At 38.6% G+C, this 14074-nt stretch overlaps 1 pseudogene; it reads left to right on the plus strand.

Moving 5' to 3' along the window:
* The first annotated feature begins 971 nt into the window (after nt 1-971).
* Nucleotides 972-9976, plus strand: LOC132042718 (26S proteasome regulatory subunit 8 homolog A-like; annotated as a pseudogene).
* The last annotated feature ends 4098 nt before the right edge of the window (nt 9977-14074 follow it).

The following is a 14074-nucleotide window of genomic DNA, read 5'->3' on the forward strand; positions in this document are numbered from 1 at the left end:
GGTTATAAATCATCTCGTTAAGCGTAAGAAAAGAAAATTTTAAAGTTAAATTGTTACCAAATAAGGAAATGTGTCATTCTTTTTGGGACTGATAAAAAAGGAAAGTGTGTTAGATAAACTGGGATAGAGGGCGTTAAATTTTTGCTAGGGCTTCTTCACTTCTGTTATTTCTTTTTCCAAACTGCTTTGAATTGCTTTTCCTTGAGCCGAGGGTCTATCGGAAACAAACTCTCTACCTCCCAAGGTAGGGATGAGGTCTGCGTAACTCTACCCTCCCAAACTCCACTTGTGGGGTTACACTGGGTATGTTGTTGTTGTCGTTGTTGTCACATGAAATAGAACAGGAGTAATTTTATAAGGTGAAATTTTCCTTTTCTTAGGCCTCTTTAGAGAAACAAGTAAATTAGGACATGAATTTCTGGATAGAGACTTTTGTCTGCTGTGCCAATATCTACTTTTGGTCTAAATAAATATTATCTTGTTGCTTTCTACATGATCCCCTAGAAGAGGATGATATGAGAACCTTCTACTATTTTTTACGTATTGACACTATGATTCTGCTTCATTGTGTTTATCAATCTGCTCTACATTTTAGTAACCCAAAGTTGTCGTGCTACTGCTATTATTGTTTGGATTTTAATGCAAAAATAAAGGATGTAGAAAAAGATTTAAAAGTTGGGTTGAGGAGCAAAGATGCAAGGCTACAGGCCGAATATTCTCCCTTACTGAAAATGTGAAAGATTAATTGACTTAAAGCCTGTTAATTTCTACTCTATATCTGTCAGAACTCAGAAGTCCAGAGAAAAGCCTTGCGCTTTGTACGACGATTAGTATTCAGTGTTTCTATTATTCTCTGTGGATCCACTTACTAATATTTATTCAACTTGAAATGTTGATTGGATATAAGTTTTCATATCCTTAAATACATTTCTAATTAATTGCGATATGCTTATTCTTCTTATCTTTGTATTATGCTTCAGGTTCATCCTGAAGGAAAATATGTTGTTGACATTGATAAGACTATTGACATTACAAATATTACTCCATCGACTAGAGTAGCGCTCCGCAATGACAGCTATATTCTCCATCTAATTTTGCCCTGCAAAGTGGATCCATTGGTCAACCTAATGAAAGTTGAGAAAGTGCCTGATTCCACTTATGATATGATTGGTGGCCTTGACCACAAAATTAAAGAGATTAAAGAGGTTTTGCTTTCTTTCTGTTATTGCATTTAGTTATTTTGATGATCTATCGTGAGACCTTGGTCTAGATTCGTGTAATCTTTTTGAACTGTGGCCTTTTTACACATTAGGCCATTGAGCTTCCCATTAAACATCCTGAGCTGTTCGAGTCTCTTGGAATAGCTCAACCTAAGGTATATTCACAATTTACTATGTTTTCTCCATTTGTTCAATCTATATTTTAAGCTTAACAGTGGTTGGACAATTTTCTATGTGCTTATTCTATCTCTTCCTTTTCAAATCACAGGGAGTCTTTGCTTTACGGGCCTCCAGGAACAGGAAAATAATTATTGGCGAGGGCAGTTGCACATCATACTGATTGTACCTTCATTCCGGTCTCTGCTTCGGCCGGTGCGAAATATATTGGAGAAGGTTCTCGTATGGTGAGAGAACTCTTTGTCATGGCCAGGTTTGGTACTCAGCTCATGTATCTCTAATGTTCATAATTTTATGCCTAAATTAATTCTGTCTGTGTCTTTCTGATCTTATTACCCTCAAAAGTTATTGTAAGGCCATTTTTTAGGCTCACTATGTTAAGCTTCTAAGGTCAAGTTTGCTTCTTACATTGGGTTAGCCTACAATATGCTACTGCAATTTTGTTCATGTTTCATTCTTCATTATTCTTAATTGATATATGGCTGAAGTGCTCAAGTATGCTTGATCTATTATCTGATATGAAGATTTTACTCTTTATATAGAGTTAAGGATGATATGAACATTTAGAGAATTATAACCAAAAAAAATGCTCACAGGCACATTCCCCAAGACTTTTCTCTCTCCTACTTCTTGGGAGGGGGAAACTCACTTTTCCGGTGTCTTTCTGCCAGAGAAATCCATTCTCTTTACTTTCCTATTAAGCTATTACCTTCCATGGTAGTTGTTTTCTTTTGTTTTTCTCTCTTTCAGCCTGGTTATCTCTTTTTCTGGGTCTGTCTCAACCATGGAGAACAGACTCTACTTCAGATCAGGAGGAAAGTCTTATGACATCACGGAAATTATTTCAGAGTCTGAAATTTGGTTCGACTGGGTAGAGAGTGCCAAGCTCTCAATCAGAAGGATGGTGTTGAGCAAGGGTGCTATGCTATGGCTTTGCAGAAGGATAAAAGAAGCTTCAGCAAATAGGGGGAAAAACTTCAAATCTTGGAGATGCAGGGATTTCTCTACCAATATTTATTGTACCCAAAAGTTCAATAAATACAGTCGATTTATTTCAGTTATTAAAGTTAAAGGGCAGAGCAGATCAGTCATTATCTTACCAGAAAACAACATTAATGAAGGTTGGGGGAACATAGCTTTAAAAGTGGAGGAATTCATCAACAGAAAACAGAACAATAAGGGGGCATTTATTACATGTGGAGAGGGAAACAGTAAGCCTTTTGCTGGGAAAGGAGACTACTTAGAAGCTTTCAACAAAAGTAAATGGGGGCAACAGAAGATTGAGGTTGCAGAGGAAGGGCATTTGCTGAAAACAAATCTCAACAGGGAATCCAATGAACTTCTAAGAAGATGTTTAGTTGGTAGATTTTGTGAGTGTGATGAAATTCCCACTCATAATGATGTTCGTAGGTGGGCTCAGAACACATGGAAAGGATCTCCGAACACACAAGTCTACGACATGAATGGCTTCCAGTTCCTGTTTGAGATTCAATTAAGGAAAGCAGCTGAACATGTTCTTATGGGTGAATGGCAGAGACAGGGATCGTATCTAAAAATCGATTGGTGGTCGCCAACAAAAGGTACACTCCTTGAAGACACTCAATTCGACTGGTTTCGGGTTAGGGTTCTTGGTCTCTCTCTCCAGCTACGGAATAATGAGAACCTAAAATTGATAGGGGATGAATGTGGAGGATGGTTAGAGAATGAAGAAGAAACTGAATTAAAAAATCATTTGAGGTGGGCTCGAATTAAAGTGAAGGGTCTGAGGGAAAAAATTCCTACGGCAATGGAAATCGCCGACGTGACCTACTTTTTAGGTTACCTCTCTGGGTGGAGGAGCCGGTCACTGTCAGAAAAAGAGAAGTTGATGACATTTTATTCAAGGAGTCAACCTGTCGTCAAGAGTAAAAGATGACAGCAAAGCTATGCTACAGGAAGTCAGAGAAACAGAACGAGGAAATGGAAAGGAGTTAGTACCTCTCAGTAAAGCTAAAGTCGATGGTAGCGAGGAAAAGGGTAAAGACACTGACTTAGAGCACGTGGGCATATGGGGCGAGCCTGGGAAAACTAATGACCCAAGCCCATCAAAGGTTAATTTCGATGCCCAGGCCTTAGTTAAGACAGCGGCTCTTTTAAATGAGTTGCAGAGTTTATTAAGGTTTCTAAGTGCTAAGCCAATTAAATTGGGCCCAGTTCAAAAGCCCAAGCCTTTTACAGAACCATTTACAGCCCAAATAAATTTATCAAAGGAAGATGTTGTTGGTGGCCTAAATTTCATTAATTTTGAAGGGGACCTGGAGCTTTGCATGGGAGAGGCAGAAGAAGGAAACACATCAAACAACTTTTTGATTGATTATACGCATGCTGATTCCCAAAAAAAGATGGAAATCTTATCAATAGCAGAAGGAAATTCAGAGCAGATACAGTGCTTTAAAGGGCAAGACTTTTTCGATACTCTTAAGAGTCATGTATACAGAGCCACAGCCATTACAGATGGATAATAGCATACAAAAGGAATATTTGGCTTCGAAAGCTACAGCATGGGTCCAATCCAATATGATCAAATCGGGAGAGCAGTTTGGAGCTGATTTTGAGGGGTGTAAGAAAGAAGCTTATGACTTGCTCATGAAGCTAGACCAAAGAAGAGAAAAGAAGTTGAGGCAAGGGGATAATCTTGAGGCCACAAGTACAAACAGTGCAGTACCAAAAGAAGTAAGGAACTTGATTTTTGATGTGAATTTCAAGGATGGAGAACCAAGGCCAGTAGGAGAAAGCTAACTCTTAGACATCAATGAGAGTTAAAATTCTCTCTTGGAATGTAAAGGGGTTAAATAGGGTCAGAAAAAGAGACTTTGTTAGAAATTTAATTCAACAATGGGGGGCTGATGTATATGTACTAGTAGAAACAAAGATAGATGGGCCAGTTGATAACATTTTGCAAAACATATGGAGTAATAGATGGGTGGGTGAAATTCATAGGGAGGCAATTGGGACTAGTGGTGGAATTTTAATTCTTTGGGATAAGAGAGTCTGGAGAGGAGAATTGGTAGGGAGTGGAACTCAATGTATCACTGAAAAATTTTCTGGACTCAATGATGATTTTAGCTGGCACCTCAGTGCAGTATATGTTGATTGCAATAGAGAGATCAGAAGTGTGCTATGGGAAGAATTGACGGACATTAGAAGTTCCTTCAATGGGCCATGGATTGTTTGTGGGGATTTTAATGTCATTAGGTATCCTTCAGAGAGAACAAACTGCAACAGAATAAATGGTGCTATGGAAGAGTTTTTTGCTTGTATTGAGAATCTTGAACTGGTTGATCCTTCTTTATTTAGAGGATCTTACACTTGGAGAGGGGGGGGAGGGAACCATAGGAGTGCTTCCAAGGTTGACAGATTCCTTCATTGTGCACAATGGGAGGAGGAATTTACTCACATTAAACAGAGCAAAACTATTCAGGATCAGAGAATTCTCACTGATGATGAATTACTTCAAAAGGCATATTTGGCTATGGAATTTGAGGAAGTGGCAAAAAATGAAGAGATAGCATGGAAGCAAAGATCCAGGATACAATGGTTGAAATATGGTGATAAGAACACCAAATTTTCTCACAAAATTGCTACGGCTCACAAAAGATTTAATTCCATGGATCATTTAGACGTGGATGAGGTTAATGTCACTGACCCTGAGGAGATTAAGGAGGCTGCTCAGAATTTTTATCAAGAATTATATAAGGATACTAAATCTTGGAGATCTGATTTGCAGCTTCATGAAACTTCAGTGATCTTTAGTGAAGAACAAATAGGTTACAAAGACAATTTGAGGAGGAGGAAATTCTGGAGTGTATCAATTTATGTGCTATGGAGAAGGCTCCTGGACCATATGGTTTTCCTATGTTTTTTTTTCTTTCTTTATGGGAAATGTTGAAGGAAGATACCATAAGCACTGTCCAGTTCTTCCACTCTAACCAGACTTTTGAAAGGAGCTTTAATGCTACCTTCATAGCTTTGATCCCTAAGAAAATAGGTGCTGCTGATCTAAAGGACTACAGGCCAATAAGTTTGGTAGGTGGAGTCTACAAAATTATTGCAAAGCTACTAGCAGAAAGGTTGAAGAAAGTGGTAAGTAAGCTGATTAACAAACATCAGATGGCTATTATAAAAGGGAGACAAATTATGGATGCTGCACTCATAGCTAGTGAATATATTGATTCAAGAATGAAGGGAGTGGAATCTGGTGTTATGTGCAAACTTGATACTCAAAAATCCTATGACCATGTAAATTGGAAATTCTTATTAAACACTCTCAGGTAGATGGGTTTGGTAGCAAATGGGAGCCGGGATTGAGTTTTGTATTAAAAGCTGTCGGGTTTTCGTTCTTGTAAATGGAGAACCGTGGGGTTTTTTCCATCCGAGAGGGGTTTGAGACGAGGTGACCCTCATCTCCTTTCCTTTTTATTCTAGCAATGGAAGGATTTGATGGCATAATGAGAATTGCAATACATAATAGATGGATCGGGGATTTCAAATTGGTGGTAGAGCTGGGGAGGAAATGGAGATCCGTCACTTATTATATGCCGATGACACTGTTATTTTTATGAACCAAAGGCTGAACAGATCTGCTATATCAGATTGATGTTGATAGTTTTTGAAACTGTAGAAGGTTTGAGGGTCAATCGGGGGAAAAGCAGTCTATTCCCTGTTAAAGAAGTCCTTTATATTCAAGATCTGGCAAGCATATTAAGGTGCAGAGTGGAGAATCTACCTACAACTTATCTAGTTATGCCACTGGGTAATAAGCATAAGGCACTGGAAATCTGGGATGGTATAGTGGAGAAAACAAGAAGAAGCTTGCAAGGTGGAAAGCACAATATTTGTCACTTGGGGGAAGATTAACCTTGGTTAACTCTGTGCTAGATTCTCTCCCTACATATGTGATGTCCTTATTTCCTATTCCTTCAACATTAGTGAAAAAATTAGACAAGCTAAGGAGGAAATTTCTATGGCAAGGTTGCAAAGAAGGAAAGGGTTACAGTTTGGTGGACTGGGATAAAGTAATACTCAGCAAAGCAAGGGGTGGATTGGGAATCAGAAATCTAAGACTACAAAACAATAGTCTTATGATGAAGTGGCTATGGAGATATAATGGAGAGGAAAATTCCCTATGGAAGGAAGTGATCATGGCTAAATTTGGTGAATTTAGTCCTTGGTGTACGAGAAACTTGATCCGAACCTTTTAGGGTTGGAGTGTGGAGAACTATCAGGGCTTTGTGGCCATCGATGGAAGCAAATCTGAAAGTTAAGGCGGGTAATGGGGTCAAGATTAAATTCTGGAAAGAAGGATGGATTGACCAAACTCTTCTAATGGAATCATTCCCAGATCTGTTCATTATTTGTAATAATCCCAAAGCAAGTGTGTATGAATGTTGGACACCCCAGGGGTGGGACCTTTTTTTAGAAGGCTGCTAAATAACTGGAAGTGGAGAGGGTGGCATCATTACTTGGAAAACTAGGAGGCTCCATCGGTATCACAACAGAACCTGATAAGATTATATGAAAGCATAGCAAGGATGGTTGCTTCACAGTCAACAGCGCATACAAGATAGAGATGCAAGGTGGAGCTGGAAGGCCACAATATCAATGGAATTCCATCTGGAAAACCTTGGTACCTACCAAGGTGAAATGTTTCACATGGTAAGTGGTAAAGAGAGCCTGCCTTACTCAAGAAGTTTTAAAAAAGAAAGGGATGCAGTTAGTACCCAGATGTTTTCTCTGCAACAAAATAGGGGATACTAACAAACATCTATTTCTTCATTGTGAGTTCACTGCCCATCGTTGAGAAATCTTTCTCAAACATTCTAATACAAGATGGATCATGCCAGAGCACACTTCAGATCTGTTCAGTTGTTGGATTAGAAAGAGGGAGCAAAAGTCAGAAAAGGTGGTGGAGGACAATACCAGCCTGTATATGGTGTGGACTATGTGTAAAGAAAGAAATGGGAGATGTTTTGAAGATAGATCCAATTCTATTCAGAAAGTTAAATGGAATTGTATTGTATCTTTACTTTTTCGGTGTAAACAACTTTGTATAGAGGAAACAGATCAGATTGTAGATTTACTAGGTTTTCTATAAGTCTTTTTTCCTTTCTTTTGGTTACTCACCTTTTGGATGTGGCCAGCATACCCTTAATGCTGAGGAATACAACTTTACCAGTTTAAAAAAAAAAAAAGGATGTTATGAAGGTAGCGTACATCATGGGATGAGTGGTAGGTGCATGTCACGAGTTCAAGTCCTTCTGTGAACCAAGTTTGGTATTTAAGTAGGTATGAGTATAGGGGTGAGCTCATTATCCACCAAGTTCCAAAGCTGAAAATAATGGATTTAGCAGTTATCTAAAAAAATAAAAATAAAAGAAAAGGGGGTGGGGGTGATGATATGAAGTAAACGTTCTTTTGATCAGGTAAAAAGTGATAATGTAAAAATATTTTATTAAATTAAACTCTTGGGGCACATATAATTAGCCACTTACATTAGATTCAAATTCTCTTAGTTCTTTTTCATCTTCCTGTTGCTGACATGTGTCCAGGAGCCAGAATTCGTGGATCTCAAATTTCAGACACTGTCGTGTTGCTTGAAAGTTGGGCGTGAAGAATGTAATTCCATAAAACCGTTAACAGTCCTATTCTAGAAGAGGAGGGAAAATTATTTGCATAATCTTTGCTGTATCTTTTTCGGGTCTATTGACCTGAGTGCTTTGTTTTCTCTCTCGCTTGTTGTACATTTAGCTCAGTTTTAGAAATGCCTTATGTTGAATTATTCTCAGGGAACATGCTCCTTCTATCATTTTTATGGATGAAATAGACAGTATTGGATCTGCTAGAATGGAATCAGGAAGTGGTAATGGTGATAGTGAAGTGCAGAGAACAATGTTGGAGCTTCTTAACCAACTTGATGGATTTGAGGCATCAAACAAAATTAAGGCAAGTTTGGCTATCTGGATCACTTGAATATATGTTGCCTAGTTTACAAGTATATCGTCCTGAGATTGTAAAGCTGAACAAAAAAATCTTTTCCTTGCTCTAGGTTTTGATGGCTACAAACCGCATTGATATTCTGGATTAAGCACTCCTGAGACCTGGAAGAATTGACAGGAAGATTGAATTTCCAAATCCCAATGAAGAGGTGTGGTTTCTCATAGTTTAGAAGATATAAGATGTTTTTAACATGAGTATCCATTGTTTCAATATATTGTTACCAGCTTCTTGGATCTTAGCTCTCTCCTTGATCGCTTACTTTTCTAGTTTGTTTATTACTCTCCTCTGTCTTTCTTATCATTCACTTTAGTTGGTTCAAAATATTACCAGTAAGGAATTAATTATCTTTTTCCAATTCCACCCTTAAAAGGGCTACCCAGTGCACAAAGCATCCACGTTACCAGGGTCCGGGGAAGGGTCGCACCCCTTAGGGTGTGATGTAGACAGCCTACCCTAATGCAACCCTTATTCCTCCAAAAAGACTAGTCACTAATTACTCACTTAAGGAAGAGATAAAGGTAATCTAGTCCAAATACCCCTTAAGATTAATGCTATAAAATGGTTTTCTTAATGGGTTGTGCCGTGAACACAGATGAATAGAACCAGAAGGAGTATAGTACAAGAGGTGTTTAAACATGTATGAAAGGATACAACAATATCTATGCATTCCTCTATGCTTCTTCACATTGCTGCATGCTTTTTGTCGTCATTTATAGAACCCTCTGATGATTCATCTTAATCAATTATCCGTTCATTATCTCGCAGTCCCGTTTCGACATTTTGAAGATTCATTCCAGAAGATGAACTTGATACGGGGGATTGACTTTGCAGAAAATTTCTTTGAGAAGATGAACGGTGCTTCCGGGGCAGAACTTAAGGTATTTAGTGATAGCATGTCCATTTGGCTTTAATGATATTTAACATACCCTTTCATGAGCAACTTGGTTGCTTGAGAGCCTACTTATTTAGCAGTTAAAACTTTGTGATCTAACATCTGAGGGACTTCTGTGGCTTTTACCTTGGTCGAGTGCCATGTGAGAGATCTTTGCTTGCCTTATATTTTTCGTGCTCTTGACGTGTCTTATGATCTATCTGCAGGCCGTCTGTACAGAAGCAGGGATGTTTGCTCTAATAGAGAGGAGGGTACATATGACACAAGAAGATTTTGAGATGGCAGTTGCCAAGGTAATGAAGAAAGAGACGGAGAAGAATAAGTCTTTGCGAAAGCTGTGGAAGTAAATGACCGGGGGGACACCAAAATGGCTACAACATTCTACTCGTGGATGTTAGTGCATAAGCTGTTGCCAACTTTTCTACTCGTGGATATTGAACGTATACATTACATGCTCAAGGAATGTCTATACATATGGAACCACTAGCTTCTTGAGCCAGCAAATATCGAAGCACAGCTTCTTGTTCTCTGGCTGATTTAAGGAGCTTTAGTCTTGCATTTGATATAATCATGAGTCGAGTTAGATATTGTACTTAATTGCCCGCTGAGTTGTTTCCTCATGCATTTCTGTGAAAATCATGAAATTCAGAAGTGTTTTTTACGCATCTATAGTACTTCTTCAGTATAAGTTGGTACGTTCTGTTTTGGACATATGTTTATATTTCTGTTCTTTTATGTGGATATCGCATCTCGAATGTCTATAACCATCCCATTTATATCCTAACGATCTGATTCCAACTTGGTGGGCTAAGTATTCACGCGCCTCATGTGTGCGATACATAGGTTTGATGCCACCCTTGTGAAGCCGGGATGGGTTGCTAGCACAATCTGAGTTGCCTATTACTTTGGAGTAGTTTTACTATCAATGACCTTTCAATCTTCTTTCCAACCACTTCGTGATGCGCGTCTCTCAGCTTTTTCATAACATTTCTTGTAAATTCTTGGCAATCAAGGCTTCAATATATCATTTATGTCATGAAAACGTAGATTCCACAAATCGGGCTTTGAATCTACTATTTATGGACCGTAGCATGGTAGATTCACAATCCGCTGGCTTGATGTACTCACATGAACTAGATGTTTTAAATGCGCATAAAAAAACATAGAGCATGTTTTTAAGGAAAAAGAAGCAGTAAAGTTTCACTTGGCTGAAATTCGATAGTCAAATCTTTACTTGAATTACCAAAGTCAACCCGAGCAAGGTTTGATGGAATCAATCTATTCCAATTCATCAATAACGCGTCCAAGTTAGTCTAGGGGAACAATATCATAATTCTAGGATGCCTCGGGGTCAAAATCAACTCTTGGTCAACTCAAACCTAGCCCTCAGGTCAATGATTCAAAATTCGAAATTGATTACGTGGACACATTACCCATAAGCTAAGAAATTAAATAGAAAAATCAAAAATTTATTTGAAATTGAATTTTTGGTCAAATCAATGATTTACATTTTTAAGAATATGGCAAATTCCCCAATTCAATCCTTCTAAATCTTATGATTCTGGGAATAAAAGTTGATTTTTTTTTAAATAGTCAATAGATCGATGTGAGGAATCCTTATCTTAAAATTCCACTTTTCCTTGATCCAAAATCGAGAGCGCCTTGTTCAAAATCTAAACGCTGCTGAAAATTACCACTGTTATATGTATACTGAAAAAGTTGTCCTTGCGTTCAAGATCCGCTGCCTCACATTTGTGATGCTCTAAACTTATCTTTTCACAGTTGCGATCAGCCCCTTCACGATTGCACAAGAGGGTTGACCGAATTGACCTGTAGATCACCCTTCATGGTCGCAAAGTATCCCCACGCGATCACTTTGACCAGGCATTCTCCTTTTCGCGATGGTTGTCATCCATCTCGCAATAGCATAGTACAACCTTGCACCAACAAAATCTGTGTCACGCCCCGAATCTGGGTCTGGGTGGATCGGCACCTGGTGTCTGAACTCAATCGAGCGAACCACATACATGACTGAACATAACATGAGACATAGGCAAGTGTGGGATATAAAACATAATCATGTTTAATTACTGAAAGTCTGAATAAGTCTCTAGTTAGAAATGTTGAAATGGTTTCAAAACATAAAATGTAGCCACCATGGCTAAAACAATATCTGACAACACTGACATGAACTACTAGTCTAGTCTATGAAGTCTCTGATATAAATAGAAAAACTAACTATTTACTGGGATAAGGCCCCGGCACGCCTCAACTATCTAATAATGACTGAAAGTAAAGATAACGCCCTGAATGGAATGGTGCTCACCAACTGACTAAAATGAGCAAGTCCTAATGAGAAGTCTCGTCGCCATAAGTCTCTGCACCTGCATCGTGAAATGCAACGCCCTCGACAAAAGGGACGTAAGTACTATAGTACTCGTATGTAAAACTAACTGAATGAATAAATAGATGTGAAGTGTTCGGGGGAAGGCAACCCAAATCAAAACATAAGTCATAATGGAATGCCTAAAACTGAACTGAAACTGAAACAAGAGGATAACTGATCGTGAGAATCATAATCATAAGTACCCCTTTCTGAACATGGGAAAATCACCTGTTTATATGAGTTCATAATCTTGTGGCCTCTGACCCAATTATAAGTGCACAATTCTGTGGCCTTGGGCCCAAGTATATGTATGCATAATCTATTAATTTGTGACCTCGGACCCAAGTATAGGCGTTCATGATTTCGTAGTTTATATCTTGAGTATGAGAATCATAGGCCATCATACTATAGTTGTAACATGTATACTGAGCATTACTATCATGGAGTATTCGTGAAAATTAGAGTATTAACTATTTGAAGATATTTTGTGGTTCAAGACCAAGACTCATGGTAATAAATACATGAGCATACATATATGTCATGAGTTCATGATGTTTGGAATGACATACATGAACGAACTACGAAGCTATATCGTATAAAGTATAGAAGCTCTCAGGCTTTTCATGAACCTAGAACATAACTCTACTGCTGATGAGAATTCAAAATAATGATGGAAGAATGTGGCGTGGAGAAGAACAATGATTTTCCTGCACGTAGAGAGTTAGCCTTACTCTACCGTATTGGTGCATGGTGGATGAAATGGAGGCTCGAATCTGGAGTCCTGTGTGACAAGAAGGTGCCACCAAAACTTAAAGGCAAGTTCTACAGGGTGGTGGTTAGACTAACTATGTTATATGAGGCGGAGTGTTGGCCAGTCAAGAACTCTCATTGTCATAAGATGAAAGTTGTGTAAATGAGTATGCTGAGATAGATGTGTAGGTTGTTACACTCTGTACTTTCGTACGTTAAGTTTCTTCATGAGTTGGTTGCTATAGATTCGGAAAGCGGAGTTATTTTCGAGGATGTGTGAGATTAGACATGTTCATCTTGAGTATATGAGGGTTTAATTCCATGCTTAGTAGGTGTTGAGAAGATTAGAGGTTGAACGATTCGACGAGAATATATTTCAAAAAAAGTTGGGTTTTACGGTTGGGTATACGGACCATATAACTTTTACGGACCGTATATCTGGCTGACCCCCACCGTAAATTGATAATAGTGGGGGTGAGCCACTGATGTGATTTTACTGTCCAATTATACTGACCGTATAATTTTTACGGTCCGTAAAAGTGGACAATAAATTTAAGTCGGTGCAAGATTTTTTTTATGTTATATTTCGTACCCCCTCATTTTTATCTCATTTCCCTCATTTCCTCAAACCCCAAACACTTCTAGAACCCTCTCCAACATATGTAATCAACCCCAAGTGAAATCAAGGATTAAAAGTGAGAATCAAGTACTAAAGGCTTTCAAAGAATTGCTGAAGCTTGTTTCTCCTTCGAAGCTTCGGAGGATACTTCAAGGTGAAGTAATCTGGGAAGTGAAGTGCTATTGAGTTCTTGAGGTAAGATTTCATCTTATTTCCATGTTTATGAGTTTATGTGATAGTTATGCTAGGGTTGGAGAGAAAGAAAATGGAGGAAGGGTACAAACATGAACTTGATGTTATTTTGAGTTGTAATCTATTTTGAGCCATGATTGTTAATATGTTTTGAGCTAAAATCTTGTGATATGGATAGTAGTTGATGTTGAGAATGTGTTGGGGTTGTTATACTTGGTGTATTTGTAAGAAGGAGGTGTATAGGTGTTATATGCGAAGAGTATATTGGTGTTTTATTGTACATCTCTAAATGTTGATGATATGAGCTTAAAGAGGATCTTATGAGGTTATTGTGTCACGGGCCTAAAATCTAAGGCGTCGTGGGGCAGCCTTGATGGTCTCGATCACCACTCAATGCTTCAGCCCTAACTCGTTCACTGGCACAAAAGCAGTGAATAAACTAAGCTAAACACACACAAGAAAGGCTGGAAAGAAAAAAGAACACAGTTAGGAGGCAAGTGCCCTTTTTCAATATATCTTGTGAGTGAATTTTACAAGTATGCAAGGATGGTCATCTACCCTCATGGCTTACACGTTTATATAGCTGAAAATATATCCCTATGGGGTTGATTTTACAATGGGAAAAGGGGCGTCTAAATCTGCCTAAGCTAAAGGGGAAACATTGGGGAAAAACAGTCAACTTTCCCAAAGCGGTAAAACGGGCATTGTGCCTTTGTTGTCGATGCCCTTTGTGCTTGCCTTTGTTGGGCAGTGGGCACTGATCTGCCTATGGCTGTGCTCCCAAGGCATTAATTGCTTCCCAT

This window comes from Lycium ferocissimum, unplaced genomic scaffold (genome assembly GCF_029784015.1).
Source record: "Lycium ferocissimum isolate CSIRO_LF1 unplaced genomic scaffold, AGI_CSIRO_Lferr_CH_V1 ctg17350, whole genome shotgun sequence".
Classification (NCBI taxonomy): Eukaryota; Viridiplantae; Streptophyta; class Magnoliopsida; order Solanales; family Solanaceae; genus Lycium; species Lycium ferocissimum.